The following is a 26,114-nucleotide window of genomic DNA, read 5'->3' as shown; positions in this document are numbered from 1 at the left end:
TTTTAAAAATTAAGACACAATTAGGGGAACCAATATACCGAGCAGAACATGCTCTGTGCCATACATTTGCCAAAATCGTGAACATAGTAAAACAGAATTTTAGAGGCCTTGGCCGTAGCGTCGTGGAGCCCGTGTTTGCAGCTGGAGAAAAGAAGACGGGGAGGAGCGCGTGGTCGGTGCCGGGCTCGCTCACCCGGGCAGGGGCAGCGAAGGGAGTGAGCCGTGGGGCTGGCATCTCAGCCAGCCGTGGGGCTGGCCTACAGACGCCCGTATCTATTAGGCATCCCTCGTGGGCAAAGCGTTGTACTGGGCTCCATGGAGAAACACAAAAGGATTAGGAAACCCTCCACTGCCTTGACAGCACTTAAAATTTGGTGGAGACTGCGGCCTAATTCTCCAGACTGAACCTTTGGGGTCTGGAAAGCGACGGAGACCTTCAGGCCACTGTCTGGGCAGGAAGAGCCATCACGCCACCATCTCTTCTCTGACCCTCCTTTCAGACAGGGTAGCTTTAGCCAGGTGTCTGTGGGGACCTTTCCTGAGGCCATGTTGTGGCAGCTTCTCAGATTAAGGGATCAGGGACGGAGGCCTCCAGGCCCTACTGTTGCCAGGGCAACAGTGAGTCAGGCCAAGGCCTCTCCTCCAGCTTTCTGGAAAGCACTGCAGCTGCTGAAGCCTCTTACTGCTTCCCAGGCATAGTGGGGACTTCTAGATTTAAATTTTTGATAAATCGGTTCTGCACTGACCACTTCTAGTTGGGTTCTTTGAAACGGATATTTTTAGTTAAAGCATACTAGAATCTAACCCTTCTATTTCTATTTTCTACCAAAGGTAATTCCAGGCTAAAATAAGTTTTCTAAGCAAGAAAAGAAAGGAAGGGAGAGAGGGAGGGAAGAAGGAAAGAAGGAAGGAAGGGAGGAAGGAAGGGAAAAAGAAAGAAAAAACTAAGTTAAACCGAGTACTACTGATAGTGAGTGGCCTTACGTGAAAACTTCCGGTCAGAAATCAGACCTAGCCCTGAGTTTATTAGGGATAATAATAATTACCGCTATAATTCATTGGGTCTTACCATGTTCCAGGCACTGTGCTAAGGAAATGCTTTCATTTCATTTTCTCTTTTGACAACCTGTGAAATCGGTATTATATACCCTTTTACAATGAAGTTTGGAGAGGTTAAGCGATTAGCCCAAGGTCACACGGCCAGAATTTAAACGTCACGTGTGTGCTGTTAACTGCTGTTGGAGACTGCCTCCCAATTTCTTCTACGTGGATCCTTAATAAAGAAGGCAAAACAGTACTTTTTCTCAAATTGCAGCTCTGACTCTCCCATGGACACAGCGTGTAAGTTCTGGACCTGGCAGACAGACCAGCTCAGCCCGGCAACCCTGGGACAGCATCCGGCTCTCCTAACCGGGGAGAATAGATGCTGCGCGCCCCGGTGGCTGGGCATCAAGCCAGCCCCCATTTTAGACCGAGCCCCTCTCTTCCGTGGGGACTTTGGGAAGAGGCTTATGTGTTAAGGCGAGGGGCTCCCTTTCTGTGTTTGTTTCTATGTTGGGACCTAAGAAGCCATTTGTTTAACAGTCAGAGAAGGAACGGGGTGAAGATTTTCATACGGACGATGCACCTGCTCTCCAATAAAACAGTGCTCACGCCGTGACTCAAATCCTTTAGGCTTGTGCTACCTCTTGGGTTCTCACCATTCCTTCCACCGCAACCAATGAATGAAACTCACTGCTCCTCTTTATGAAATAACAAACAAGTTCTCAAAATAACTCGAGTATGTTAGGATAGGAGCATCACTACTGACCATTAACTAGGGTAATGAAAAGTTGAATTTTAGTGACAAAATGTACCAATGAAAATTTCTATCCTCACTAGCAATTTTATTTAAATACTGAATATCGGGACAACAAATTGTTTCCTTTTAGAATCAGTATAGTCTAATAAGCATAAAAGCTTTTTAAGAACTACATTCAATCAGTTCTTTGTTTACAGATACACAAATACTAAAGATACGCCCTCAAAGGATTGAAATTGATTGGATTTAAGTTTGATTCAATTAAGAAAATTAAACAGGTTATGAAGCATGACATTTGCCATTCTTCCACTGAAGGTATGATCCAAGAACCATAGTTCCATGACCAAATTTTCTGCAGGTCAATTATACAGATTCTAAAATCTAAGATAAAAATTTTAGGTGTGTATAATCTTATGTGGGTTGATCGTCATCACTGAAACTGGCCCCATTAATTTTGTCCAAAAGTAAAGGCAGTAAGTTGGTTTGCAAAGCTACCCCCTAAACAATTTAATAATAACAAATGTCCAACTAAAATTATTATTCATTTCCCACTTTAGCTTATCCTGAATTAACCAATGCCTTACCAAGCCAAAGGTTTGTGATACATCTCGAAATAAGTTTGGAAAAAAAAACCCTCAAATGTTTCAGAGTACTACTGAAAGAGCAAGTCAGTATCCAAATAACGCCAGCCCCTAGTATATTTATTCAAATGGTAGACATACTGAGAAGAAATAGACACATTTTTCTTGCCCAAATCTGTGCCAGCTCTGCAGAGTCTTGGAACAAGCATAAACTAAACTGCGTACAAACATGCTTGGGTGTTCATTTTACCAAAAGGATTAACTCGCATTAGTATGTTATTGTCATATAACTGAATTTCAGAATTTAATTTAAAACCCTTTTCCCCCAAATGAAAGTAGCACTGTTGTTTTTTTCTTACTGTAAAGGGAACTTCTGAGTTCCAAAGAATAAGAACTTATCTCAGAATTGAATGAGCCTGTTATTTCTCCAAGAGGAAGTATTAAGTCTCATCTGTAAATGTACCAGAAGAAATTCATCTGCCACCCAGTATGAGGACTTTTAACCATCTCCATACCTGTGAGATTAACTGGGTTGTCTGGAAGAGTTCATCACCTCTCTGTAGAAACTAAATCTATAGTCCTATATTTTAGAATCTCTTTCAGAGTCAGGACACAAAATCTTCATCAAATTTATAATGATCCGCCAAACTTTCTGCCCTTCATCTGTCAGGGTTTTCAAGATTTTGTTTTTAACCCCAGAATCCCTTGTTTAAATAAAACCATTTTCAGAATCTAAATATGTAAAATAATCAGAGGCAGAGGGGCTGGGGTTGGGGTGGGAGGGGAAGCGGCTAAACCCACCTGCTCAGCCCTCCCGGCCCCGGGGGCTGCCCAGAGGGGTTTCTGAAGAGGAAGCTGCTTCAAACCCCACCCCCTGCCCTGGGCAAGTCCTGCCCACCCTTCTCCCTTGCGTCAATGTTTCCCAGTCTCAATCCAAACTCTGTGGGTTTAATTTATCCATTGACACATTCCATGCTTACACCTTTGACAGGGCACAGGGTTTAAGTTTATTTCTTCCTTTTAGGGTGTACGTGCATCTCTATTCTCTATAACCTCTACATTACCAGGCAGATGTTCATAGCAGGTTATATGGCGAGTCCCAGTGAAGTCTAGAGAAATGACACCCACCAAGAATCCCTGGAAGGCAGAAGGAAGTAGCAGCACAGATGTCCAGAAAGGCCCTGGCAGAAGCTGCCAGGATTACAGAAGTTATTTTTACAGCAAACACTTACACTGTGGAGACGAGGGATCATCACGCCAAGTTACAGCCCCCAGGACCCTTGGCCACACATCATGGCTGTGAGATGCTTTGAGGGTCTCCCTCCTCCAGGCTGTCCTGGGCTCCGTGCGTGCCTGGCGTGGGCCCTTGACGGCATGTGTGCTTGACATTCTCAAGGGCAGGCTTCAGGTCATCTCTGTGCTTGCTCCAGCATCTGGTACCCGGGTCTGGCCCAGGTGAGGCACTCACCTTAAATGAACAGGGAAATCAGACACAGATGAAAATGTGCAGGAAAGAGAAACAAGCAAAACCCCAAATCTCTGTCCATTTGGGCTGCAGATGATTTTCCTCATTAAAGCTAATCCAAACCTTTAAAAGATGGCATAGAAAACATACTTTATCATTCCCTCCGATATCTCAGCCCAAATAATAGGTAGAGTCCCCAGGTCACTGCCAGATCCTCTTAACCACATTTGCTGGGTGGCTGGGGTGATGACAGAAATCCTTCTGGGCTGCCCTGCCCTTTGAAGGACGGCCACCCAGCTCCCAGCTATGGAGTCCAAGGGTAGGCAGGCAGCAGAGCTAGACTGCAAGGGAATGGAGCAGTTGGCATCTCCCCTGCATCCAGCGAGCCCTCCCACCCTTGCTGGCTGTCAGAGCTGTCAGATCGTCACTCCTCTGTTTGCACAGGACAGCAGCGACTCTTGGCTTCCTCTCATTTTAGATGGCCTTGGCCCCCTGTGCCCTCCTGCCCTCTACAGCGGCGGTGGCACATGGACCCCCTGGGTAGAGTCCTCTCCCAACCCCAGGCCCCCAAACCCTTGAAGACTTCCTTGGGGATCCTTAGAGTCCTTCCCGGCTCCCAGGGAACTGCCATGCCCGTCCTCAGCCTCCCTCGCTGAACCCCAGCTCCGTCTCTTCTTGAGACTTCATGACTCCCTCAAAGATCGGGGCCCCAAGTCAGCACCTGTGAAATGGGGACGGACAGCGTCTGTCTCCCAGGCGCTCTGTAAGCGGTGCTGCAGGATGATGGAGCTAGGCCTTAATAAAAAATCTTTTTTTAAATTAAAACTTGGATTTCTATAGATTTATATATTTACGTTTTAAATAAATGTATGTCATCTTGTAAATTTAATTTATAGCGAGCTGAATTTTTTCAATTTCCTCAGCCGAGCCTCCCCTCACCTACCGGCCGAACCAGCTGAGGCGCGCGCTGGCCGGACGCCGGGTCCTGGGCCTCGCTCGAGCGCCCGCGCCACGTGGGGCCGCGGCCGTGCCGTGCTGCCCCCTGGCGGCCGGAGCCGGGAGGCCCGGAGGCCGCCGCGCCGCACCTGGCCGCCCGCGGCCGCTCTAGGAACGCGGGGCCTCTCGGTGGTGGCGGGGGCCCGTCGTCGCGCGCCCAGGAAGGGCCTGTGCCCGAAGCCGGGGTTCTGCGGCGCGGGCGCTTCTGCAAGGCGCGCCAGGCCTCTCTGCCGAGCGGGCGGCCCGGCGCCGTCCTTGCACGCCCCGAGACCATCCCTCTGGGGCCGAAGCCGCTCTGGTTTTCTTGTTTTATCGCACGCCTGGCCGGCCCCGTCCCCCGACCCGTCGCGGGCGCGTTCTTTGTGCGGATCCTGTTGCTGGGAACCCGTGGGTGCAGAGCGGACCTCGGGGCTCTGCGGAGAGCGGGAGCGCCGAGACGTGCCCCACCCGTAAGGCCCAAAGCCGCTCCGAGGAGAAGACTTAAAGGGAAATCCCAACGAGCCGCGGGGACCGAGAAGGAAGGGGTGGCCCCTGGAATTGACCCGAGCTTTAGGGATGCAAACCCTTTCCCGCGTGGCACTGCTCGAGTCGGTTAAGCTCTACACCACGCGGAGGCGGACCTTGAGAAGCGTCCTGACGATGGGCTCGACCTGTTGTTTCTTGATACATTTTCAAATATGTCTATAGTTATTTCAAGAGTTGGAATTGCCCTGTCAAAGGGTATAGGCCTTTTTTTTTTTTTTTAAGGCCTTTTGATGCCTGTTGCCAAACCGTTTTCCAGAAGGGCCACGGGCTTACCTTGTTCTCTGTGGGACGTAGGTAGGGTACCCGCAGGCAGAGCTGCCAACTGGGAAGGTGGTCTCTTGTGGGGAGGGGGAGGGGTTGAGAATCGCCTGGCATTTAAGGGGCAACATGGGGTTCCGTGTGAGTGATGACCAGGCAGGCAGTGGCTTTGCGACAGTGCCCTGGGTCATACTATGGGACTGACTCTCAGTGGATGTCAACGCTTCCGGAACATTAGGCAGCCAGAGGGATCCTTTGAAAATGCGGGTCCTCTTTTGCTCTTCGGGTAAAATCCAAAATCGCATCAGGGCCCACCGGGGCCCTGCCTGCCTCTCCAGCCCTATCTTGGGCAGTGTATTGGTTTCCTAGGGCTGCGTCACGAAATACCAGAAACTGGGTGGCTTCACATAACAGAAGTTTATTGGCTAAAAAAGTCCACAATCAAGGCGGCGTTAGGGTTGGCTCTTACTGGAGACCCTGTTGCACGCCTCGCTCTGTTGCCGGCAACCCTCTGTGTCCCTTCACTTGTGGACGCATCACTCCAGTGTCTGCCTCCATCCTCACGTGGTGTTTCCCTTGTGTCTCTATCTCTATGTCTCTTCTCTTCCTCTAAGGACAATAGTCATATTAGATGAAGGACGCACCCTAATTCTGAACCACCTCATCCTAACTTAACTATCTGCAATGACCCTACTTCCAGATCATGCCACATCGGAGGTTCCTGAAAGGACGTGGATTTGAGCGGACGCTGTCCAACCCACAAGAGGCTGTCTCCCTTGACTCGGGGGCCCTGGCCTTCTCTCCACTCTCCTGGCTCAGACTCTGCCCCCCACCCTGTCCTCCTGGGCCACCCATCTCCACCTCCCGTCCCCTCCTCCTGCAAGGTGTTGTGGAAATGTCACTGCCTCCGAGAAGCCCTCCCAAACCCCGCAGATGAGGGTCACCCTGCCTTGTTTAACGGGCTCATGACACCCATCCCAATGGTATCTGAGGAAGTGCCTGAGTCACAGTGTGTCAGTCTCACGTGTGCCTCCCCTGGAAGGTCACCCCCGTGAGGGCCGGAACCAGGCCGCCTGGGTGAGCAATAACAAACCTAAACACGTGGGCACAGAGACTGACTGCGGAAGCCTGTCTCAGTAGGACAGGCCAGAGGGGACAGGCTCTGTACCAAGCCCACTGCAGGGCCCTCCAGGAAGGCCTCCGAAGTGGTGGCCCCGGACACGGGGGAGACAGACCTGCGGTCAGGGCAGGCTCCACCCCTCCCCCGACCAAGACTTTCAAGGCCCTCTCTAAGCTGCCCCTGCCCCACCTCACTGACCTCTGCGCACATCTCTGTCTTGTTCTGTCCCTTTGCACTGTTCACGCTCCTGCATCCATCCTGCCAAGCCAGCTCCCTTTTAGGGCCTTGGCGGTCTCTACCCACAGCCCGGAATGCTCTGCATCCAGGTTTTTACACACTGGCTTCTTACCATTCAGACTTCAGCTCCTATTGTCACTTCCCTGACGACCCCATCTCACCCGCGTCGTCCTCCATCACATCAACCTGCTTTATTTTCAGTGTCTGTGATGATCTTGTTCATTTGTTTGTTTTCCTGTCTGTCCCCCTAACCTCTCAGAATATAAGCTCCGTGAAAGCAAGGACCTCGTTTGCCTGTTCACTGCTGAGCCCTCAGTGCCAGGCTAGAACCTGGAACACAGTGGGTGCTTCCTGTTTGTTGAATGACTGAATGAAAGTTAACCCTTCCAAGCTCTGTTTCTTCATCTACAAAATGGGGATAATCTGAGCTACTTCATAAGAGATAATAATTGTACCTACCTCAAAGGGAAGATTAAATGAGAGGAGGTACATGAAATGCCTCCAGAGTAGTAAACACTCAGCATATTGGAACCATTATCAGTATCTTAGATTGACACCCAGCCTAACATGGAGGGGATGTGGCAGATGTGGTGGTAACTCTTACAGATCCCCAGAGGGATTACAGAGGGTGATTCAACCTTCACATTCTTTCGGTTACCCAACCTTTACCACAAAAGAATGGAAGAGGTGTGGTATTGTAACAGCCCTGAACTTGGACCAAGTGGTCTTGAAACTGAGTGTCTTAGAAACTTTCTGAAGCTGCATCCTCACCTGCAAAATGGAAATAATTATTCCTTATAAAAGCTTAAGTGGCTTATATGTAAATTATAATGCATATTTCCCAAATGACTCTTCCACTGGTTCTTTTTGTCTTAAAGCAATTATTTATTAATTATATCATAGTAAATGGTATTGCTTGCAATTACTAGAAGGGAATATGCTTAAATTTGTAATATTGTTTTTTCTGATTTTGAAAGTAATATATTACAGAAAATTTGGAGGATATAGAAAGTTTGAAGAAGAAAGTTTTAAAATCATCCCTAATCCCCCCATTTTTAGTCCTCCTCTTTATGCCATGGAGCAAACAATACAAATTTAAATGCATTGGCGAGAGGAACAGTGATGTCAGCAGGTCCAGCGACTTGGGCTTCCTAGCAGGTAGGTCTGCTTCCTGAAAGGCCAGGGCAAGTGGAGTCCTGGCTTGATGGAGTCTTGGGAGTGGCTCGGAGGGGAAGGAGGCCCACGAGAAGGGACTGGTCTTTTGAGGGTGTGGCCCGAGGAGAGCGTCTGACTATAAGTTAAGAGGTCCCGATTTGGATTCAGAGGTGCTTTTACCAGGTCCTTAATTTTTTTTTTTTTTTACATTTCTAAGTAGTTTATGAAAATAATACATTACTGGAACTTTTTACATTTGAAATAATGCTCTCTGTCATTTAACACAGAATCACCTGGTTTTAAAAGACACCAGTGTCCTTGTCTCTCAACTAGCTGCCCCCCTCCTCCCTGCATTAGGGTTTTTTAAACCTTTTTAAACCTCCCTAGAAGGTTCTAATAAGATCAGGATTAAGAACCATGACTTAGCATGTAATTCACATTTTCTTGTGAATTATACGAAACATTTAAATAGCTTGCAGGACCTTATTTCCCCCACCAGGGATCGAACCCACACCCCCTGCAGTGGAAGCCAAGGAGTCCTAATCACTACCCTGCCAGGGAAGTCCCAGTAGTTTTTGATCACTGGAGATCTAGCATACTTCCCTTAACTACCTCTCTAGTATTAGGCATGTTTAAATATTTTAAATAACACTTAAGAGGGCTTACATATCTTTGAGCCAACATTTGTTCATATTTCAGACATTTTCTAAGGATGGATTCCAAGAAATGGAATTACTACCAAGTCAAAGGGAATTAATTATTTAAAATAATCTCTGGTTTTACACTGCCCTTCCCCTCAAGAAAGATTGTACCAATTTACAGTCCCAATTTACAGTACTAATATGATAATTACTGTTTTAATTGTTTTCCTAATTTGATAGGTGAAAAATGTTATGTTTTAATTTGCATTTCTTTGGTCTTCCTAAAATTTACCCTGATTTACTGAGATTGAGCACATCCTTGATGGCCTAAGTGGAGCCTTTACATATTAAGGATATTTATTTGCAGCATTTTGTCTGTCGTAAATGATGGAAATTTGCTATAATCCCAACTTGCTATTAACCTTTCAATTTTGTTCATATTCCTAAACTCTTAATGTTTAAATAACTACTGACATTTTCTGTTCGGATTTCTTCCATGCCTTCCCTGCTGTTCAGAAATTAGTTAGATATTCATTTATATTCTCTCATACTTTATGTTCGGTTTTGTTATACACAGTGCTTTAATCCACTTGGACTGTATTTTGATATACAAAAAGAAGTTTAGTTGCTACTTTAATTATTTTTCCCAAATGGCCAATTAAACTCTCCTAGCTTGATTTATGTAAATAACCTTTCCTTTCCCGTCTGAATTCGTGACTGCTCTACGTCGGGGCAGTAAAACGCCGTGGTTAAGTGTGTGGTTAAGTAAGCCCCGACAGCTTATTTCGCATCCTGCCCCCCTCGGGTTCCTCCGCTGTGCCCCTGGGGTAGCAATCACAGCCCGCTCCCAGAGGGCTGTGGACGTCCTCAGCGCTCGGGAGGCACTCGCGATGATCTTTTATTACGTGGGTACATATACTGTGGTGTTCTCCCAGGTCTGGCTGCCTTGCGCTGTTTTAGTAGATGTTCTAATATTTACAGTGGAAAAGTCCTCCAGTGTCGCTTCTGTTATTACTTTCGCAGTTTTCTTAGCTACCGTCACCTATTTCATTTTTGGAAATAAACGGTTCCCCTTTTATTTACTAGGCCTGGCCTTCCGTTTACCTCTCAAGGAAGGAGTTCGAAAAGGACACTGCTTGGTGCAGCTGGCAGACTAGCTAAGGTCTGCGCGGTTAGGGGAGCAGAGCCGCGAGGGGCATCAGAGCGGTGGGAAGAGGAGAGAGAGGCGGCGAAGACGAGGAGGAGGACGACGAGACCAAAAGCCGGAAAAGGGCAGATGGAGCAGAAGCAACGAGGCGGCCCGGGCTCAGGCGGGAGCTTGGCGCGCTGAGAAGTCTCCCTCCGGGCGGCCTGGGTCTTCTCCAGGCAACAAGAGGGGCCCTGAACCTCTACCACCTCCGGCTGTGGGCAGAGGACTGTGACCAAATCAATCGTCCCACCGAACCTGGGGAGGAAAACCGGTTGGAGTTCTGAGCAGGAAGGCCCGCCTGGAGCGACCATAGGCAGCAAAACCCAAGGCAGAGGCTACGACGGTCGGCAGGGCCTGGGTGTGGCTGCACGGCTATAAAGGTGTGAGTTGAGACGATTTAGCTGTGTCAGGGGGTATAGCTCAGGGGTAGAGCATTTGACTGCAGATCAAGAGGTCTCCGGTTCGAATCCGGGTGCCCCCTGCCCACGTAGCATTTTGGAATTTCCAGGCTTCAGCAAGCCTGAGGCCCATGGCCTTCCTTCCTTGGGTCCCTGTAGTTCCAGCACCCCTCCACACTGAGAACAACACCCGCTGACTCTTTCCCATCTGGAGATGTTCCACCCGGAACAGCCACCTATGGATTGTGGAGAGGTCCACAGTGTGGGAAGCCTCATTGGCTTCTTGCACTTTTCAAGGAAATGGGGGGAGCAGGATGCTGTCAGGGCCCCAGGAGGGTCCTGCTGCTCGCCAGAGTGTGGTAGATGGAAGGAGCCCCAGGGAGGAGTAAGAAGTTGGGGTTCTGGTCCCAGCACCACCATCACCCCACCTTTTCTCATCAGCACAAGGGGTGTCAGCCAGAAGCAATGAGGGCTGCTCGGCACAGGACAGAAGCAAGACTGGGGTCTGCGGACGGCTCTGGGGAGGCGTAGGAGACCCACAGATTTCCAGGTCCCTGGACAGCCACTTTCAAGTGACTTTTTTCTGTAGACCAAAATATGTTTAATGAAAATACCTCTGATCCAGGTGCTAAAGTAACTGGTAAGCTTAAAGTATGCTAATTGAAAGGCACCCTGTGGGACCTCCCTGGTGGCCTAGTGGTTGGGATACTGTAGTTTCCCTGTAAGGGGCATGGGTTTGATCCCTGATGAAGGGACTGAGATCCTGCATGTTGTGTGGTGTGGCCATGAAACAAAAGAAAAAGTTTTAAACAACCAAAAAGCATTTTTAAAAAGTATTCTCAGTTGTAATTTTTTTGTATTGCAATATGTAAACATTTTAGCCACAAAATTTTCACATTCTCTTTTTGCTTCCATTCAAAGTACGTTTCTTCCACAAAAATATTTATAAGACAAAGCTCTTGAAATGAGTATGATTCTTTGGAATATTTCACCAAATTTAGATGCTGCAAAATCATAAGCTTTGAAAATTTCATTCCCTTCAGGTACAGAATGTAAATTACCCAATTTAAATGAGGAGCTTCAGCCAAAGACTCCTTAGAGATATCGCAAATGCAATTTTAGAAATTCAGAATTAAATCCTGTACAGCACGTGAAATTTTATTGTTTAACTTGTTCAGTTTCTCTCTTGCTTTTGCAAGAATACATTTCAATATCTTCCTGTTTGCAAATTTTGTTTTCATTTATTGCAACTCTCTAAAGTTTTCAAAAGCTGAAGTTTTGGGGCACACCGTTTGTTGAAAACTTTGATTAAAGATTTCCAACAGGTTTGTGCAAAACACAACAACAATTTTTGGTGCACATTTTTACAAAAAGAAAAGTTTAATACCAATGCCATTGCAGGACACTTAGGTTAATTCACAAAGTAGTTCTTCAAAGGTTTAAACATTTCTAAAATCTTAGTGGTATTGGGGACAGATGTGTTTTAAGAGACTGATTATATTGGTGGACCTACAAAATAATTCTATTCAGTAGCTATTTGTACTTTCTTATACATACTGCCATCATGAAATATTTTCTTGTATTAAATCAGCTGTGTCACAAAAGTAATTTAGTTTTTTAAAAACTTAAACAATGGCTTCCCTGGTGGCGCAATGGTTGAGAGTCCGCCTGCCGATGCAGGGGACACGGGTTCGTGCCCCGGTTTGGGAGGATCCCACATGCCATAGAGCGGCTGGGCCCGTGAGCCATGGCCCCTGAGCCTGCGCGTCTGGAGCCTGTGCTCCGCAACGGGAGAAGCCACAACAGTGAGAGGCCCGCGTAATGCAAAAAAAAAAAAAAAAAAACTTAAACAAAAAACCAATTCAGCTTTTTTTTTTTTTTTTTTTCGGTACACGGGCCTCTCACTGTTGTGGCCCCTCCCGTTGCGGAGCACAGGCTCCGGACGCGCAGGCTCAGCGGCCATGGCTCACGGGCCTACCCACTCCGCGGCATGTGGGATCTTCCCGGACCGGGGCACGAACCCGTGTCCCCTGCATCGGCAGGCGGACTCTCAACCACTGCGCCACCAGGGAAGCCCCCAATTCAGCTTTTATATGAGTTGGTAGAAAACCACAGCTTGTTCGGATGCACTTGTGAATTATGTGTGTGCCACAGTGCCAGCGACATTTCTGCTTAATTTGCTTAGAACTTACTGATGGCTTCCTTGCTAAGAACATGGTTTATATTACAATGCTGTGCTCCGAAAATTTCATTCTTGTATTATTACTGCAAAAACAAAGAGTTCTATCTTCTATTGAAGTCTTAAATGGAGTTTATAACAGCCTTTGCAATAAGTCAGGTGTTTCACCTTGGACAAAATGAACTTCCAAAGCTTCACTTTGATTCCATGAACTGGATGCTGGGACTACAGACCTGAAAGCAGAACCATCCCCAGGGACAGACTTATGTGACCCTACCTAACAAGACTTTGTAGCTACTCAGCTTACCAACAACATGTGTTCCCCGGGATGGGGGTGCTCCTCAGAAAGGAGCTGGTGGAGAGGTTGGACAGAGGGGAGGAGAAAATGAAGGGAGGGCGGCTGTGCTCCTGGGGAGGCCTGAGGTTTAGATTCTGATTTAGAAATCAAAACCTTTGAGGCCTGGTCCCGACCCTTGTGGGCAGCCCAAATGTGCCCAGGCATGAAAGGGACAGCGGTCAGTGCTTCTCAGTGGTTCTTGAGTTTGCCTAGGAATCTATTCATACTTTAATCACAATCTTAACCGTTTAACTGTGGCCGGTTTGCAGGGCCATCTTTTAATCTAGAGCCCAGTGCTGGCGTGTGCCCGGGTTTATGACCACATTGTCACCACACCGTGCTGTAACACTGTGATGACAGAAGAACAGAGGCAGACTTTGAAAGCAGCTCTTTTGCCCCTTAACTGTTTGTCCATTTCTGTGCCCCTCCAACCTTAAAGAACCTAATTATAGGAACGAGATGACTAGGCAATTTAACCTAACTCCCGACTTGAGCTCTCCTGAGTGCACACCATGCCTTGTGTAACCTGTTGAGTCTTTTCCTAGATTAAAAGAAGGAAGAAGGAAGAATTAAGTAGTTAAGGAATGACCAGCTCTCTACCCGCAACAGCCCCCTTCGCAATCCTGCAGGCAGATCACACAAGCAAGATAACGTCTGCAGAGAGAGGCAGCCAGCCAGCAAGCAATGGAGAAGGATGCAGAGCCTGACCTCCTGCCTCGATGGTTCACTGAAATTCTTCCCCATTTTTCCCTTTAAAAACTGTCATGGCTGAGCAGAATCTTTGCAGTTGGTCTTGGGACATGAGTTCACCTTCTCCCCAGATAGCGGGCTTTTCTGATTAAAGCGTTTTTCGTTTCTACTGACACTTGCCTCTTGATTATTGGCTTTTGAGCAGCGAGCAGCCAACGCTGAGTTTGGTGACAACTTCAGCCTATGAGAGATGGATCTGGGCCGAGAGAGGCTGTCACTGGGTGTGTTAGCAGAGACAGCAGAGGAGTTGGGGGACAGCTGGGTCTCCAGGCACGAGCAGCTTCACGAGCACATTGCAAAGAGCCTCTTCCAGCAAAATGATTTCATCTGAATTGCTATGAAGTTGAATGTTATTGGGTATGTGATTTTGTTTGTATTGATTTCTAAAATTGTTTTGTCTTAATAGTGTATACAACTGTGAGTAGGAAGCATTTACATCCAGTTTTGTGTACACATTTGTATACAGATACAAGCAGTACAATAAACTAAAATTAAGTTAGCCCTGGGGCACTAAGAAAAAAATGTTCCCTTTCAAAGGTGTACACACAACAAGAAACCAGTAAACTCGTTGTGTAGTGGCTGAGAGACAGAGATGGGATGGAGTCGGTTTTTCTCTGGTTGCTGTTTCGTACATTTTCAATTCTGTGCCATATGAAAGCGCTACTCGTAAAAAACCTAATTCATTCATAAATTTAGGAAACTTCAGTTCAAGCCATCTGACTCCCAGAAGCCTCTGGTGGGTCCTCTCAAGGCGCTGGGTTAGGTCCCCTCCCTAACACACCCATTAGAAAAGGGGGAGCGTTTGCAGGGAGGTGGGGGAGAGGGACTGCTGGGGTCACAGGGCGGGGTGAAGGCTTGGCCCTGAGGCAGCAAGGCCCTGAGACCCACCCTCAAGGGCAGCTGAGTCGAGGCGAGATACAGTGGTGGTCCTTTAACTCTTGTTCTGTCACTTTGGCTTTGTGATTTAGGGCAATTTGCTTCAATCCCCTGTGTCATTGTCACCCATGATGAGGGTGGCGGTGGACATAGCACTAACACAATAATTTTTAAAATCAGATACAGTATATGAAAGTCTTAGAACAGTTTATCTAGCACATTATAAGTGCTCGATAAACATCAGGTCTTAAAGTTATCACAGGTGTCTGTGGTGTGACTACCAAAGTGAGAAGTTCTGAGGAGAAATGATATTCCAGCAGGGGGTGTAGCTCAGGGCTAGAGCATTTGACTGCAGTTCAAGAGGTTGCTGGTTCAAATCTGGGTGCCCCCTTTAACTATCCCAAGCTTCCCTTTACTGGGAATTATCCCAAATTTCCCTTTGCTGGGCCTCCTGGTATTGCACCCCTTCTGTGTAACCAGCAAGAATGAGGATGTGGAAACTTTCCCTCGTTATTGCCAGGGAATTATCTAACCGCCTTACTTTTGGGGCTGCATTATAGGATTTAAACCAGCCCCCAGACCAGTTAGGAAGCTGGGTCTTAACACAGCTGGTAACCAAGGTTTCCTGCCCTCGAAAGATGCTCTCCCCCATCCCCCATCCAGCCGGGGAGGTTTTGTGCCTTTAACAACACAGAGAAGGGATGACCCTGTAGAATGCATGTTGTCAGTACTCAGCTTTCCGATTCCAACAGTGTGGGTGCTGGGGGATTCGGGGAATAAAGATCGGCACCCACTCTGTGCCAGCAGGGGGGCGTGGCATGGGCGTGGCCGGGAGAGCCAGGGAACCTGGGAGGAGACACAGCGGGGACCAGCGTGGGATCGGAAGGTCACAATGTGGTCAAGACGACATGGAGGACCAGATGCCCACCGCACCCCCCAGCACTGTGGTACTCGGAAAGTCCTTTCAGGACTTAGGTGTGACACAGGGTGCGGGGGCGTTGGGGGAGTCCTGAGGTTGACTCATTAAATTTCTGCCACTCAGTAGGATGGGACACAAAATAGAGATCCAGTTGTTTTGTAGAGTTATCTTCTATCCCTCAATCTGTGGATTAAGATCTATCCACACTGAGCAGATCGCAGGGCTGAGAGGCTAGATGGAGGAGAGGGACGGGCACGTTCCGGAAGCGGGATGACAGAGTGCAGTGATCTAGGAAGGATGCCTGAGGACACACTGCGCTTCCCAGTTCGGTGACTGTGAGTATTCTGGTCTCTAAAGAAGGAACGGGACTTTGGAACAGGAATAATGCATAATAATTTTCCGTGGCCTGAGAAACCCTCAAGAGCATTCAGTTCCCCTTTGCTCTGATTGCAGCCTCTGGAAGCAACTTTCTGATAGCTAATTTGGTTTCCCAGGTAACCTCGAGGGCATTCTGGCTTATTATGCATCCATCTCTCAGAGCCTGATTAGGGAGGTCCTGAAAGCCGGGCTGCATCACAAAGTCAGGGGTCTGGTGCTGCAGGGCTGGGAGCCAGGCTCCATACCTGATGGCCTCACTGAGGTGCTGCCAGGTAAGGACTCCAGTGAAGGGCAGGACCATGGGGGTTGGGAAGTGAAGGGCAGAGCGCAGGACCCCGGGGGGGCTGGTGACTGCTGATGGAGGCTGTGAGTCGCAGCACCCAGCCAGCCCCTCGGAGCCTTCCATCTTCACTCTTGGGAATCAGTCCTAGGGAAATCATCAGAGAAGTGGGCCAAGAAGTATGTTCGTGTTCATCCAGTGTTGTTTTATAATCCTGGAAAAAAATCATCCACTTGCCAACACTCTTAACTCTTTTTTTCCCAAGAAAGGCAGACTGTCGCGTTCAGCGCCTCACTGGATGTGTCTGGAGTCTTGGAAGCTTGATGGGCCTACGTTCTCCTACAAATGGAGAGCTTGTTTGGAGGCTCTAGCAGGGACACAGCTACTCCCATACCCTTGACCAAAGAACCACCCTCCTCTATCGGGGAAGGGCAATCTCACTTCAGAATAATCTGAATGAAATAGTAGAAATCGTATCCAATTGTATGGTACAACATAACCAAGAAAGACTCAGACAGAAATGCAACGATGGCTCAGTACTACAAAATGTAGGACTGTACAGCAGGGGCTGTTTGAGTTCCAGAAGAAGTAAGCCCAAGCCCCATGCCAGGCCCTGTGGCTATGCCAACTTCTGGGCTCACCCCTGCCCACTCTTCCCCTGGAAAGCTGGGGCTGTAGCTTTCTTGGCCAGGCGCCTCTCCTGGGGTAAAGCCAAGATGCTGACAGCCTCCCATAGGTCCCAGGCCTTGGTTCCCTGGAAAGGAAACCAAAACAGAGAGTGGGAGATGAAGAAAAAGAAAGAAGAAATGAAGCATCTTAGATATTAAGGGGCTGGGTAGAGTTCCTCCTGTATTCAGTAATAATAATAATAATGAGGGAAGGGGGCGAGACGTGCTCTGGGAAGAGGGGTGTTTGGGTGGGCATAGGTACGCAGGCTCTGAGGAAGGGGAGCAGTTCTGACAGGTGTGCAGGTGGGTGCCCAGAGAAGCAGCTCAGGAAGCTCCCCAGGGAGACACAGGATGGTGAGAGCACAGCTTAGGAAAGACTGCAACTATGGAAGTGTCTTGTGAAAAAGATATAGGCAGCTGGGGCTATAGCTCAGGGTTTAAGCATCTGACTGCAGATTAAGAGGTCCCTGGTTCAAATCCAGGTGCCCCCTCTGTCATGATTGTTTTTCACTCCAGTGGAAGTTATACCTCCTTCTTCTGTGGAGGCCCAGCCTCATGGAATCTAAATTTCCAACAAGGGGTAAAGACTTCAGTATTCCTCCTGTGACATTTCTCATGAGCTACATTTTCACCTCCTCAGCCATACTCATTTCCTGGAGGGGCAGAGGAAGTCTGCCCTAAGCTTTCTCTGTGTTTCCCTTGTGCCTAATTATTACCATCCTGATTTTATTTGTTTATACCAAGCTAGCTTCAAAAAAATAGGATCTGAGGCAGCTTGCAGTAAAAGATGCAATAAAAGTCCACCAATGGAGCAAGCATTAAAAGGTAAGGGCTGGGCTTCCCTTGTAGTACAGAGGTTCAGAATCTGCCTGCCAAAGCAGGGGACATGGGTTCAAGCCCCGGCCCGGGAATATCCCACATGTCGTGGAGCAACTAAGCCTGTGCGCCACAACTACTGAGCCTGCACTCTAGAGCCTGTGAGCCATAACTACTGAAGCCCACACACCTAGAGCCTGCTCGCTGCAACTGGAGAGAGCCTGCGTGCAGCAACAAAGACCCAACGCAGCCAAAAATAAATTTAAAAAAAATAAATTTATTTTTTTAAAAAAAGGCAAGGGCTGACTTACATGAGGTAGTCAAAGTCATAGAGACAGGGCTTCCCTGGTGGCATAGTGGTTGAGAGTCCGCCTGCCGATGGAGGGGACACGGGTTCTATGCCCCGGTCCGGGAAGATCCCACATGCCGCGGAGCGGCTGGGCCTGTGAGCCATGGCCGCTGAGCCTGCGCGTCTGGAGCCTGTGCTCCGCGGCGGGAGAGGCCACAACAGTGAGAGGCCCCAAAATACTTATCATCTTACCCATGTTTAAGTATATGGTTCAGTGGTATTAAGCACATTCATAATGTTGTACAACGATCCATCTCCAGAACTTTTTCATTTGCCAAACTGAAACTCTGTCCCCACTAATCAATAACTCCCCATTCCCCCCTCCGCCAGCCCCTGATACCCACCAGCCTTCTTTCTGTCTCTATGATTTTTTTTTTTTTTTTTTTTGCGGTACTCGGGCCTCTCACTGTTGTGGCCTCTCCCATTGCAGAGCACAGGCTGCAGACGCGCAGGTTCAGCGGCCATGGCTCATGGGCCCAGCCGCTCTGCGGCATGTGGGATCTTCCCGGACTGGGGCACGAACCCGCGTCCCCTGCATCGGCAGGCGGACTCTCAACCACTGCGCCACCAGGGAAGCCCAGATGATAAGTTTTATGCTATGTGTATTTCACCACAATTTTAAAAATTCAAGGGAAAAATAAGGCAAGAACTGAACATTTGAGAGAGAATGTAAATTTATTATTCCCGAGAGCCCAGGTTAGGAGAAGCTACTGCTGCTGAATACAAAACGTATCTCTGAGTTTCCTGGTAATCAAACAGAAGTGAAAACATACCAATTCATCAACTGAGCAAAATATTGTATTGGCTCTGAAAAACAGCAGGCATTCATATGATAGGTCTTTACAGATGGAAGGTTGGGAAGATGATGGTTATTGCCAGGGCAGCCAAGTACAGTCACAGAGGTTGTATATTACACAACTCCACCAATCACATTGTCCCTGGAGTTATGTAACATACAGACCCTAGATATTGTCCATATTTTATCCCCTTTACAAAAATAAGCATAAACTGTGCTCCACACACATATGTGTATAAATACATGTGTGTGTGTGTGTGTAGGGGGCACAGCTCACTAGTTAACTACCCAAAATACATTCTTCCCTCTTGCTTAGTAATAGAACCCTGATTTTATACTGAGCATTTATGTTCCCAACTAAAAGACCACATTTCCTGACTTCTCGTTGGCTAGGGGAGGTAAATGAGTGATAAGAAGCAGTCATCAGACAAAAGTTCTGGGAAAACTTAAAAGAAGGACAAACATGACATATCCCCTTTTTGACCTAATTCATGCTTCCTACTTGGAGCATAGATGTGATGGCTGGAGTGCCAGCTGCCAACTTGGACCATGAGTCAACCTTGAGAATGGGACCCACATTTAAGGGAAGGCTGATCAGAGAGATAAAAAGAGCCCGTGTCCCTAAAGACACCCTGGAGTGCCCATGCCAGCCCTGGTCTGCTCACCTCCACATACTCTTTTTCAAAAGAAATATAGACATTTCTAGCGTGTTTATACCTAGAGAAGACACAAATCCAGATGATTCTGAGACTCATGCCCTTTCCCCATCAACAACTTTTCAAGCACCTAGCTCAGTAGATCTTAGTTATTCATTTAAAAAAGGCTCCTCTAACAAGGCCATTTCCTACACCAGGAACCTCCCATTGTTACAGTCAATGGGAGGCCCTCTCAGCTCCCCTGTAACAAGGTAAAGCAGTGCAGGAGAAAAGTCTACGGATGCAAGTTCCATGGTGCGCCCAGCTCTGCCTGGTTCAAGCCCACCTCTCTTCAGGTTAAAGAGAGCCCAGGAGAGCCCATGTGCATTTGGATTCTTCCTTGCCTGAAGTTCCCCCAAGAACTTCCTTTCTTTCACATCAGAAATGCATGGTACAATACAACATATAGACTGGGAGAAAATATTTGCAAGTGATGCAACCAACAAGGGCTTAATTCCCAAAATATACAAACAGCTCATACAATTCAATTAAAAAAAAAACAGTCCAATCGAAAAATGAGCAGAAGATCTAAATAGACATTTCTCCAAAGAAAATATACAGATGGCCAATAGGCACACAGAAAGATGCTCACCCTTGCCAATTATTAGAGAAATGCAAATCAACACTGCAATGAGGTACCACCTCACACCATCATTAAAAAGTCTACAAATAATGAATGCTGAGAGGGTGTGGGGAAAAGGGAACCCTCTACACTGTTGGTGGGAATGTAAATTGGTGCAGCCACTATGGAAAACAGTATGGCCCTTTCTCAAAAAACTAAAAATAAAGTTGCCATTTGATCCAGCAATCCCACTCCTGGGCATATACCCAGACAAAACTATAATTCGAAAAGATACATGCACCCCTATGTTCATAGCAGCACTGTTCACAATAACCAAGACATGGAAACAACTTAAATGTCCATCGACAGGTGAATGGATAAAGAAGATGTGGTATATATATATATATATATATATATATATATATATATAGAATGGAATATTACTCAGCCATTAAAAAGAATGAAATAATGCCATTTGCAGCAACGTGGATGGACCTAGAGATTATCATACTAAGCAAAGTAAGTCAGAAAGAGAAAGACAAATACCGTATGATATCACTTATATGTGGAATCTAAAATACGACACAAATGAACATATCTATGAAACAGGACAGACTCACAGACATAGAGAACAGACTTGTGGTTGCCCGGGGGTGGGGGGAGGGAGGTAGGGAATGATTGAGAGTTTGGGATTAGCAGATGCAAACTATTACATACAGGATGGATAAACAACGAGATCTTACTGCATAGCACAAGGAACTATATTCAATATCCTCTGATAAACCATAATGGAAAAGAATATATATATGTATAACTGAGTCACTTTTCTGTACAGCAGAAATTAACACAACATTGCAAATCAACTATGCTTCAATAAAATTAAAAAAAAATTTAAAAAAAAGAAATGCATGGTACTATGGTGAATGAGTCTGTACTGAGGAGCACAATAGCCACTCTCATTTCTAATTGGTTACCAGCAGCTGAACGCAGTTCCTAACTGGTGGAGTATGATTCTTCTAGCAGCTGGAGAAGGCAGTTCTACAGAGGTCTTGCGTAACTAACTTAGCAGAGTGATAAAGTCATCCCTAGATTTCAGAGGAATTCGTGGTCTGCTCAAAGTGTGGTCCAGGAACCAGCCCAAGACCTGTTTGTTGATGGTTAGAAATTCTACAATCTGACACTGGCCAGATCTGGCTGTAGTGGGTCTCAAAGTCCGCAAGTCTGAGGTACTAGTATTGAGCTGTGACAGCTTTTTAAGAAACTAAAAATAAAGCTAGTCTTTGACCAAAGATAGTTGGAAACTCACTGCTTGAATTCATGCCCTTGGAGGTATGTTTCTCAGCATCCTTGGGCTGGAACAGTAAAGAACTTTAGGATTTAGTCTGCTGTGGCCATCAGGGCCCTTGGGTGCCTGCCACAGAAGGTAGACTAAGCTGTAAACATTTATTAAAAATATATATCTCAAAAATATATATATATATATATATCTCAAAAAAATATATATATATATCTCACTAGGTAGGAGTGGTGGAAAAAGAGTCTGCAGACCAGCCTTCCAGGAACAATGACCCAAGCTAAGCTGCAGAACTGGTCTGATGAAAAACCACCACCACTGCATTGGTGCCGCCCAGCTGGAGGTGCCAGTTTCCTTCCCAGAAACCAGCACGTGCACTACATCTGTACCAAACAAGCCCTGAACACTGGACAATGACACCATCCTTGCAAGCAAAACAGACTCTACACCTCCCTCTTCTCTCTTCAAACCTTACACGAGTACCTCTCATTATTGGAGCCTGGACCTATTCCAGAAACTCAAAGGAGCCTGGAGAACAGAGTTTTCTAGCTTCTCTTTTGAGGGTTTTTCAAGGAAAGAAATTCCCCATACACAACAAGGGCATTTGAAATGCTCTGCACAGTCAGAAAACATGAACGTATCTTTTGCAATCACAGCAGATTTTTGAATACTTAGTACCAAAAGTAAGAATGCAAGTAATTTCATTATTAATTTTGTGTGTTAATTACATGTTGCAGTGATAATATTTTAGATATTTTGGGTTAAATAAATAGATTTTTAAAATTAACTTTAATAATTACTTTTGCTTTTTAATGTGGCTACTAGAAAATATATAATTACATTTGGGGCTTACATTATATTTATATTGGACAGTGTTGCTCTGGATGAAGCATGGCCTCAGAATATAAGACCTAAATAATGTTACCAATGTGGAAAGGGTGGATATATAATAAATGGTGCTGGGATAATTGGCTCCTAAAAAAATCACATAAGATCCCTACTTCACTCCATTACAAACAAATTCCAGATGGATTAAAGACCTAAATATAAACTCAAACTTTTGGAAGAATATACAAAATAAAATTGTCTTAGTCCATTGGGGTGCTATAACCAAATACCATAGACCCAGAAATTAGCACCCAGGGCACTAATCCCATTCATGAGGGCTCCACCCTCATGACCTGACCACCCCCCAAAGGCCCCACCTCCAAATATCATGACATTAGGGATTAGGTTTCAATGTATGAATTTGGGTGGGGGCACAAACATTGTTTATAAAATATGTATAACTCAGGGAAGGCTTTCTTAAACACAACCCCAAAAATCACAAACTATAAAAGAAAATGGGCACAAAATATGAACAGACATTTCACAGAAAAGGATATACAGATGGTAATAAGCACTTGAAAAGGTGTCAACATCTTTAACCATTAGGGAAGTGCACATGAAAACCACAATGGAATATCACTACACACCTATCAGCACGACTGAAATGAAAAAGGTGATAACACCAGATGCTGGTGAGGATACAGGAAAAATGGATCACTTGTATATTGCAGCTAGGAATGTAAAATGGTACAACCACTCTGCAAAACAGTTTGGTAAGATCTTATAAAACTAATTATACGCATATATATATGTGGTGGTTAATTTTGTGTGTCAACTCGACTGGGCCATGGGGTGCCCAGATACTTGGTCAAACAATACTCTGGGTAGGTCTGTGAGGGTGCTTTGGAATGAGACTGACACTGGGGGAAGCCAGTTGCCATGTCATAAGGATACATCAAGCAGGGGATAGAGGCCTCCTGCCAACATCTGTGTGAGTGAGCCAGCTTGGAGTGGCTCCTCCCACCCCAGTGAAACCTTCAGATGATGCAGCCCCCGCTGACATCTTATCCACAACCTCATGAGAGATCCTGAACCAGAGCCACCCAGCTAAGCCACCCCCAGATTCCAGAATCTCTGGAACTGCACGATATGATAAAGACTTACTGTTCTAAGCTGCTGAGTTTGGGGGTATGTTGTATGCAGCAACATCTAACTAATGCCGAGTCCTTCTGCCATCAACCCGACACCTGCCCTAGAATCAACCAAGCCTCTGGAACACTTTGGGGAATGACACAAAAGACAGTGATTGCGCGATGAGAGAGAAATCCAAAGAAACAAAAAATTTAGAAAATTGATGTCGTCGCAGATGGCAGGGGATGGCTAAAGGAAAGACAGGAAGAAGTGAGCAGTGTGGGGAAGGATACACATGAGGCAGAAGGCTAAAGTAACAATGTGAAAGTTCAAGTGCCTTAAACAGATGGGGAATTTGGAGGTGAGCTGGGAGAGATGCTTATCTCCGTCCCACTTTATAGGTTATTTGAAAGTGGGCTCAACTGAAAAGCTGCCGATGAGTCTCTGATCTTCATCTTCTGCCTGTATATCAGGCCAGGTACAGACTTTGTTGTCCCAAACAGAACCTTCAGTTACCTTCCAAGCTGGTGCCAAGAAATGATGGTGTTTTTTGGAAAAGGAGGATAGTTATGGCATAAAGGGGTCCAGGTACAATTGAGTGGGACTAACAGCTCTCTGCTGAGTCAGAATGGCCAGGCTGTGTGTGAGTGGAAGTGTAAAGCTTGTTAATTACAGGATCCCTCCGCCAGCTAGGGGTATAGCTTAGTGGTAGAGCATCTGACTGTAGCTCAAGAGGTCCCTGGTTCAAGTCTGGATTCCCCCTTTAAAAGTTCCCTTTTCCTCCTTGAGCTGAATTGACAATATTGTGTCCCATAGAGACCACTCTCAAAACGAGAACCTGGCTGGAGCTTACAGTACCTTAGATGGCCACCCCTTATGATTCAGGGTCCTGTCAGACACTCGGCCCTGTCTTGAAGATGAAGAACTAGACCAAGTGCATCCCCAGTACCCTCTTTGAGGGTCTGTTTCATGGGATCCCAATGGTACCAATTTCTGTATTATTCAGGGTCCAGTCTGGAGACAAAAATTGCACTGGTCATTTTAACAGAAAGCACTTAATATAAAGAATTGTTAATCTGTGTGTCAGTTTCTCAGGGCTGCTGTGATAAAGTGCCACAAAATAGATGGCTTAAAGCAACAGACATTTATTGTCTCACAGTTCTGGAGGCTAGAAGTCTGTAATCCAGGTATGGGCAGGGCAGGCTCCCTCTGAAGGCTCTTGGGGAGGGTCCTTCCTGGCCCCTCCCTAGCTTCTGGGGGTTGCTGGCAATCCTCAGCCTCCCTTGGCTTGTAATGCATCACTCCAATCTCTGCCTCCAAGTTCACACGGCTGCGTTCTCCCTGTGTGTCTCTCCTCTTCTTATAAGGACTCCATCATATTGGATTAAGGGTCCACCTGACTCCATTGTGATCTCATCTTAACTAATTACATCTTTCATGCCCCTCTCCAAGGAAGGTCACATTCTGAGGTACTGGGGGCCAGGATTCAACACATCTTTTTTGGGGGGTGGGGACACAATTTAACCCACAACAATTGGAAATCACAGGACTGAAAGGGTGAAAGGGAAGATTAAGTATCATGGAGGGAGTACCTGCAAGAAACCACTCTGACTCCCGGTCTGTGGACACAACTGGAGGAGGATGAACTTACTCAATCTTACAAACCTGGGGAGGGTCTCTGTGGATCCGGGACCCCAACCCCTAAGGCGGGACCCCAACCCCTAAGGTGGTGCTAGTGTCCCTGAGGTGACATGACAAAGCTGGCCCTATGAGCACTAAACTGCAGGCGGCAATCCCCTGGGATGGACTGTCATGGCCGGGGACACGGACAGGAACCCAGTAGGCAGGAAGGACAGAGCCCTGCTGGCAGGACCAACCAGGAATCCACCTGGCAAAGGACAAGAGAGGTTTACAGAGTCCCAGACCCAGCAGCACAGAGCAGAGCACAGAAAGGCGAACTGGGAGCTTAGAGACAATCATTTCTTCAGACGTTTCATCTCACCCAACAGTGAAAGGGTTGACTACATGGAGATCTGGGGCAACGGGAGAGAGGCCAGCCTGCATCCTAGGGTGTGGCATTGTATGCTCTGACCCATATCCGGTCCATGTGTGTCCTGTCTTCGAGGTGTTGCATGCTTGGCCAGGCCAGTGGGGACTTTGAGTCTCAGATGCTCAGCACAAAAACCACCATGGAGATGTCACTATAGACCCTTCCAGCTTTCGGGGAATGCTCCCCAGGTTATACCTCCTCCAGCACTGACAGTAGAGGCTGTGAGCTGTGGGAGAAAAGAGCCCGTTGCTTCTACTAAGGCAGGGGGATGAGTTAGCAGTAAAGCAGGTCTGGCAACTCAGCCAACCCATTCTGAAGGGGCAACTGGGGCAGCACATGGAATGGTGTTAATTGGACCTTGCTGACATGGCAGGGGGTATAGCTCAGGGGTAGAGCATTTGACTGCAGATCAAGAGGTCCCCAGTTCAAATCTGGGTGCCCCCTACCCTTTTAGTCACTAAAGGTGGTAAGGGAGTTCCAATTTCCTCTCCGCTTGCTGAATCTGGCTTTGCAGCAGGTAAAGAGTCAGAGAAGACCCTTCGGACCCAAGCAAGGCAGCTCTGCTCAGACCATGTGTTTGTCCCACTCCTCTGATCTTCCCACTCTCCCCTCCCCTGGTCTACCATGCAATCCTGCTTGTACGTTGATCTCCTGGCTGAGGATGAGGACTTTGTCCTTCGAAGGCAGCCAGAGAGAAATCTGAGATCACCTACAGAGGAAGAATAGTTGAACTGCTGGCTGACTTCTCAACAGTTGCAAAGGAAGCCAGAAGCTAGCGCAGTAACACAAGCAATATGTTGAGAGGAGATATCAGCCAACTCAGAATTCTACTCCCAGCCA

General features: G+C 46.9%; 1 long non-coding RNA gene and 2 other non-coding genes across 3 annotated transcripts; all 3 read left to right on the top strand.

The window, feature by feature from the left end:
* The first annotated feature begins 5,022 nt into the window (after positions 1-5,022).
* LOC132430808 (uncharacterized) lies at positions 5,023-13,898 on the top strand. Its single transcript, XR_009520570.1, has 3 exons — positions 5,023-5,292; positions 9,892-10,348; positions 13,428-13,898. It is a non-coding gene; the product is annotated as an uncharacterized lncRNA (long non-coding RNA).
* Positions 10,378-10,449, top strand: TRNAC-GCA (transfer RNA cysteine (anticodon GCA)). The gene has a single exon. It is a non-coding gene; the product is annotated as a tRNA-Cys (tRNA).
* An 11,748-nt stretch (positions 13,899-25,646) lies between the features above and the next one.
* Positions 25,647-25,718, top strand: TRNAC-GCA (transfer RNA cysteine (anticodon GCA)). Its single transcript has one exon. It is a non-coding gene; the product is annotated as a tRNA-Cys (tRNA).
* The last annotated feature ends 396 nt before the right edge of the window (positions 25,719-26,114 follow it).

This window comes from Delphinus delphis, chromosome 9 (assembly GCF_949987515.2).
Source record: "Delphinus delphis chromosome 9, mDelDel1.2, whole genome shotgun sequence".
NCBI lineage: Eukaryota > Metazoa > Chordata > Mammalia > Artiodactyla > Delphinidae > Delphinus > Delphinus delphis.
This window is presented reverse-complemented; position numbering and strand designations above follow the sequence as displayed.